Genomic DNA, 7,554 nt, shown 5'->3' on the forward strand with positions numbered 1-7,554 from the left:
GCATGTGGAGGGGGGAGGTAGTTTGGAATTTCCTGCATTGTGCAGGGGGTTGGGCTTGATGGCCCTGGTGGTCCCTTCCAACTCTGATTCTATGATTCTAAATTTCCCTATGTCCTCTCAGAGAACAAAACTGCTCCTTCCTTTGGAAACTGCAACAAAAAATGTCTCTCCTGTCATTCAGTGGTGGGATTTTTCCCCCCACCCCTTTCCTGAAGGGCCTTAGGAAATAAGGGCTTGCAGATGTGGACTTCACAGCAGCAAGAACAAAACACAGCAAAGAACTCAAGCTTCAGACCTTCAACAGCAATAAATTATAAGGAGCCAGAGCTATCAATTCAGAGGATAGATGGACTGCTGGCCTCAGAAAAATGTGAAGTGGGCAGTTGGGTTTGTACCCATGAGCAGTGATCTCTTCAGTTTATTGAAATGGAGATGCACAGAACAATGTATAGCATGTCTCGTGATAATTATGTTCTGACTGTTTGGAAAGCTCTTAATTGGGAATAGAAATGTTGCATTTTTATAATTTCTTCTCTATATAGCTGCACGCTGAACTAATGCCTGGAAGACTTCATAGAAATCAAATCAGAATGTCATAGTACAGATTTGAAAAGTAAGGGCTAGGTAAACCAAAATGCAAATATCTTTTATCTTTGTAAAAACACACACTTTTTTGTTTTTATTCAGAATGTATTTGATATCTTTTTATGATACTGAACTTTAGATTTAGTTTTAGATTAAAATGAAGTGCGCTGTGGAAAAAAAAAGTCTCTCTTTCAAAGCAAGATGACCTGGGCTTTCTTCCTTGTCCTTGGTACAGGAAGTGCTTCGAGTGAGCCCATGAAGCATTGACTTTGCACCTATGGAATTATATTTAACTTTGAACCTTCCCAACAGTGTGTGGAAATTCCAACATGTTACTATTGGCCGTGCCCTCCCAAGGCAGCCATATTGTGATGGTACAGATTAGACTCACTCAAAATCCCAAAAACACTCCAAAAGTGTTTGTAAAATCATCAAGGATCTTCTATAGATTATCAAGCTCCAAAAATATTAGTCTGCAGGGAAAAAATAATTTAGACACTAAGAAGGGCAAAATACCCAGACAAGAAAACAAAAGTAATGACTACAGGAGAATTACACAACTTTAAGATTGACAATGAGGAAATTGAAATTGTTCGAGACTTTCTATTCCTTGGCTCCACCATCAACCAAAAGGGAGACTGCAGCCAAGAAATCAGAAGGAGATTGAGACTAGGAAGGGCAGCCATGAAGGAGCTAGAAAAGATTTTGAAGTGTAAGGATGTGTCACTGGCCATCAAGACTAGATTAATTCATGCCATCGTATTTCCTAGTACTATGTATGGGTGTGAAAGCTGGACAGCAAAGAAAGCTGATAGGAAGAAAATAGATTCCTTTGAAATGTGGTATTGGAGGAGAGTGCTACGGATACCGTGGACTGCCAAAAAAAATAATCAGTGGGTCATAGGTCAAATCAAGCCTGAACTGACCCTAGAAGCTAAAATGACTAAACTGAGGCTGTCATACTTTGGTCACGTTATGAGAAGACAAGAGTCACTGGAAAAAGACAATCATGTTGGAAAAGCTGAAGGCAGCAGGAACAGAGGAAGACCCAACAAGAGATGGACTGACTCAATAAAGGAAGCCACGGCCGTCAGTTTGCAAGATCTGAGCAAGGCTGTCAAAGATAGGACTTTTGGAGGACTTTCATTCATAGGGTCGCCATGAGTCGGAAGTGATTTGACAGCACTTAACACACACACACAGCGCATGGCTAGCACTGAGCATGCTCATTGCCCTCCAGTAGCCATGGAATGTTAAGGGAACCTGAGTTTCAGTGAAAAGATAAAGGAGGGGAAACCGTTTATCCCATTTGACAGGAGGAAATTGGGGGTTTTAGACAGCACTTTCCACCACCAATAACTAGCAGTAGGATAGTACTTACTATATTTGTTTTATTTATTTTTTAAGGCAGCCTTTCTGCTTTATCATTTCCCCCCCTATGTCTGATGTCACAATCTCCAAATTTACATATGACAGGGATGAACATCTCACAAAGACATATTATGAGGTCCTGTTGGCTGCTGTCCTGACATCACAAACTGGGCTTTTTTCCAGCCACCCAATCACAGGGCAAAGAGGTGGTCCCTCATTTGAATACAAGACAATATATAATAGCTCGGGTGGGCCCAGTCCTGAGGCATTCATCAGTAAGGAGTACAGCTGGAAGGAGGTACAGAGCATTGAAATGATGGCTGATCCCCAAGATCCGAAGAAGGCCCAGCCTCAGAAGAAACTGAACCAGAAACTGCCTAAAGAGCCCAAACAAGCGAAACAGGAGAGGAGGACCAAGGCAGCCAAGCGAAAGAATAAGGCCAGGAAGCCAAAGCAGTCTTCCAATGTGTTTGTGTCTAAGATACTGCAGCAGCTGTGCCAAGGAAAGGCACTCCACCCAGTCAAGGACAATGAAAATGCAGTCTTTTCGCAACGCTATTTCCTCACTAACCAAGTTGGGCAGCAGCAGTGTTTCCTCAGCGACTACTTCTCCTCCCAAGGCCCATGTGGCACCATGGACAGCCTCAACGTGCCCGTGGTATCTGCGTGGCCTTACAAGCCAACTGTGACCAGATGGACAGCCACCATGTATCCTCCGCAACAATGTGCCCTGACAACCCAGTTGTGGCCAGAGGGGCAGCAGCAATACATCTTCAGCCATCCAGTCCCCTCACAAGCCCTCTACAGCCAGATGAGCACCCTCAGTGCCAAGGAGCTGCGCTATGAGGTCAACGAAAGGATGTCCAGGCAATCTGTCATGTGCTTGTTTGTCAACAAGCCCGGCGTCCCTCGATATTAGCTCAGTATCACTCCCTTTCTCCCTGGGCCCAGCATGAATCATCTCTTGAAGGGGAGAAGGAAGAGAAGACATAGCCGGTCTGTGAAAAAATCCCATCTTCCACCTGACATTGCCATGAAGGGTGCTGAGAAGCCCAGAGGTCTAAAGAAATGCCTTGCCTACAACAATCCTACGAACAAGGGAGAGAGGCAGATCTTTACTTGAGAAGGACCTTGAGATGAAAATATGACAACACTTTCCCCCTTTTCGTTACAAAGGAGAGACCCTGTGACTTTCCCAACACTTGGATTGTGTGTCAGAGATTTCCCAACTGGGCAAGAAAAAGAAGTTACTTATTAACATACTAATAAAGTGGGATTATACTATCAATATCTCCTTGTTAGCAGCAAGTTCTTTAGTTGCCTTTTTGCATGCAATTCAAAAAAAAATCATTGGGTTTCTGCAGATGTTATTTATTATTTACAAAATAGGTACCCTGCCTTTCTGCCCTCATAAGGGCCATCAAGGTGGCTAACCAAGACATATATGAAATCACTTTTTAAAGCCATTAAAGTCAACCCCCTAAAGCACACACATCATTAAACTATTAAAAGCAGAGTTAAATACATACAAAACCTTAAAGAATAGCAATTAATACATTGGTGAGGAAGGAGGTATCACTGAGGGAATGCCAAATGAAACAAAATAAGTCTTCATCCACTGGCAGAAAATGCCAGCAGAAGAGGACAGACTATCACCCTGTGGAGAGAGTTCTGGTGCCATGACCAAGAAGGCCCTCTCCCGGGTTGCCACCCACCTAATATCAGAAGGCACAGACATGCGAAGCTGAGCCGCCAAACATGATTACAGTGTAGGGTTGCCAACTGCCAGGTACTAGCTGGAGATCTGCTATTACAACTGATCCCCAGCCAATAGCAATCAGTTCCTCTGGAGAAAATGGCCGCTTTGGCAACTGGACTTTAGGGCATTGAAGTCCCTCTCCTCCCCAAACCCTTCCCTCCTCAGGCTCCTCCCCAAAATCCTCCTGATATCTTCTTAAAGCCTGAAAAGTTCTCCATTTGTGTGTTTGGGGGCAGGGAAGAGTAGGGTTGCCAGGTCCCTCTTCTCCACCAGCGGGAGGTTTTTGGCACAGAGCCTGAGGAGGCCAGGATTTGGGGAGGGAAGGGACTTCAATGTCATAGAGTCCAATGGCCAAAGTGGTCATTTTCTCCAGGTGAACTGATGTCTATTGGCTGGAGATCAGTTGTAATAGCAGGAGATCTCCAGCTAGTATCTGGAGGTTGGCAAGCCTAGGGAAGAGGCTGTGTGGGGTAAGACAAGGAAAATGACACTGAGGTGGATGGGGCCTCAACACTCCTTCCCATCCACATAGGATATGAACACTCTTTGATTGTGATTTCCCCCCCCAAATTGTTTGGTTTGGGAATGAAGGCAGCAAAGTGGGGAGAAACATGGAAGCTGATAGAGGATGACAAGACGAAAAGGTGCAAGGTGGAGAGTTTATTTATCCCTTCTAGATCTCCACTTGTTCTGCGTATGGCTTCGTCAAGGAAGCTTCTATAAAGAAATCTTTATAGAGAATCCCCTGATGAAGCTAGGGTTGCCAACCGCCAGGTACTAGCTGGAGAGCTCCTGCTATTACAACTGATCTCCAGCAGATAGAGATCAGTTCACCTGGAGAAAATGGCCGGATTGGGCAATTGGACCTGGCAACCCTACTGAGTGGTTTTGGGGGCAGTCACTCTCTCCAGTGGGGCCCCAGCATGGTTTATATCATTCTCTACTCCTTCATTTTATGATCACAGCAATGGTAGATTAGTCTCAGTAAAGTAGTTGCATTCAAAAGTCACGTGATACAGAGTATCTACACTAGCTGCACCACATACTCTATCAGAGTACGGTATCTTAAGATACCTCCCTTGGATGTGAGGGCAATCTGGCTATGACACACTATAGGTAAAGGTAAAGGTCCCCTGTGCAAGCACCGGGTCATTCCTGACCCATGGAGTGATGTCACATCCCAACATTTACTAGGCAGACTTTGTTTACGGGGTGGTTTGCCAGTGCCTTCCCCAGTCATCTTCCCTTTACCCCCAGCAAGCTGGGTACTCATTTTACTGACATCGGAAGGATGGAAGGCTGAGGCAATCTGGAGCTGGCTACCTGAAACCAACTTCCGTCTGGATCAAACTACAAGCACTGAAAAGATGCCGCAAAGCAATGAAAGGTCTACATAAGGTAAGACAGGCAAGGTCTTCACTAAATAAAATATCTTTCATGATATAACCTTTTAGCAGCATGATCCATCAGAAACAGTTATATTCTGCCTCTCCAGCAATGTGCCCAATGCGGGTTATCATACAATCAAACAAATTAACTCCTCTCTCAGCAAACCCTCCTCACAACCCAGAGGGGGGGAAATGGGGTGGCTGAGACAGATGTGTATTAACTTACATAGAGCCTAGTTTATGGGATCAAGCAAACTCCACACCTGAAACTCTAGAAATTTCCACCATAATTGTCCTGACTATGGCCACTGCCTAGCCATTCAATTGGTATTCGGATTCTAATTGTGTTCTTGGAAAGCTTTGGAGGATAGGCAAAGGAAGTATTCATCAATCAGAATTCATTAGCATATTTAGATGATAAAGCCACCAGGTTAAGAGTGACAAAAGGCTTAAACCAAAGGCTGACCTAACTACTTCCCAAACATATAGGAAGAACACTCAGAAGTAATGTTATAGCGAACACAGGGCCAGGCAAAGCAAACCTCTGATCATGTACACAGTGTTTTTAAACCCGTAACTGGAGTGATTAGAGTGCTATGTACCGTAGATCTGCCAATGCCCATTATGCATGTTCCGTGTATAAATGTAGTTTCGGTTCTGCAACAGTGATTGAAAATATAGGGTGGTGGTTAATCCAGATTCCTAATTAGGAATGATATTAATTTTTTTAATAGATCTGCTTCCAGGAAGCATCTAAATCAAGTATCTAAAAAAAGATCAAAATTAGACAACAGTCAGCCCATTACAAAAAAAAAGAAAAGATCCATACAATACTTGTATTGGAGCCAACATGTCTTTACAAGGTACTATGCAAGCTTTTGATGGCCTAGAACTCTTCCTCAGACCGGCCATTCAAGGATAAAAAAATTAAATGGAAAAGTAGATATTCCTCATTTGTTTTTAAAAGTAAATTCTTCCATTGAGGAAGGGCTGTGGCTCAGGGGTAGAAAATCTGCTTGGCATGTAGAAGATCCCAGGTTAAATTCCTGGCATCTCCAGTTAAAAGGATCAAGTAGCAGGCGATGTGAAAGTCCCTGGACAGCCACTGCCAGTCTGAGTAGACAATACTAACCTTGATAGGCTTGATTCAGCATAAGGAAGCTTCCTGTCTTCATTGCTTCATTATCCTAACATGGGCTCTTGTTGGGAGACCATCACAGCTGTAAACAGGTTGCAAGCCAAGGTAAATTTACCTGGAAGCAAATCTCACTGAACTCTGCGAGGCTTGCTTCTAACTAAACACGCGAACTTTAAATTTGCCCATCTTTCCTTATCATTTTGTGTGTTAAAGCGTAAGAGACTGGAGTGCAGTTACTCCGCCATCAATCATTCAGAAAGCCAAACACACTCATTTGCAACTGTCTATATTTTACGCATCAGGATTAAACATTTACTCTTTTTGATTTAATTTACAACTGACTGTCTTCATATGTGCACACTAAGCTGAAGAAATAGTGATTTTAAGTGGCATGTGTGAATTGTGATACATGCGCAGGTTTTTTCGATACTTCCCCTACCCTGTTCTCCATGCAACTGCCAACTCAAAAAGAGACCTTTCCAAATGCCAAGCTCCAGTCACTAGAAGTGCTGCAACTACGGTTACCAACCCCCAGATGATATTTATCAGTCTTGGATAGGGTTGCCAACCTCCAGGTACTAGCTGGAGATCTCCCGCTATTACAACTGATCTCCAGGCGATAGAAATCAGTTCCCCTGGAGAAAATGGCTGCTTTGGCAATTGGACTCTATGGCATTGAAGTCCCTCCCCTCTCCAAACCCCACCCTCCTCAGACTCCATCCCCAAAATATCCAGGTATTTCCCAACATGAAGCTGGCAACCCTAACTCCAACAGTAAGATATCAAAACAGAAAGAAGTTGAATTTACACTCTGAGCCTGTAAAGGAGCTCTTGGTTCAAGCTTCCGGCATCATGTTTAGAGGTTTTCAACCAATGGGTGCCTTTCTTTGAATGTTCAAACTTTGCATCATGGATAGGGTTGCCAGGTCCCTCTTCGCTACCGGTGGGAGGATTTTGGAGCAGAGTCTGAGGAGGGTGGGGTTTGGGGAGGGACTTCAGTGCTATAGTGTCCAATTGCCAAAGCGACAATTTCTCCAGCTGAACTGATCTCTATCGGCTGGAGATCCGTTGTAATAGCAGGAGATCTCCAGCTAGTACTGGAAGTTGGCAACCCTAGTCATGGAGCAACATGGGTGCACCATCTTGAAAGAGGCTTCTCGCCACTTTGCCTCTCATATACTGCTATATTTGAGTACTTAGACCACACAGCCATGTGTGTACTTAGACTCTTACAGCCCATTCCTGAGCTGACGGCGTACAGGGAGGGTGGGGAAGCTGCGCAGTGGTGCCTCTTCCTAAGCTGATTCCCATAT

The sequence above is a fragment of the Euleptes europaea genome, chromosome 1 (assembly GCF_029931775.1).
Source record: "Euleptes europaea isolate rEulEur1 chromosome 1, rEulEur1.hap1, whole genome shotgun sequence".
NCBI lineage: Eukaryota > Metazoa > Chordata > Lepidosauria > Squamata > Sphaerodactylidae > Euleptes > Euleptes europaea.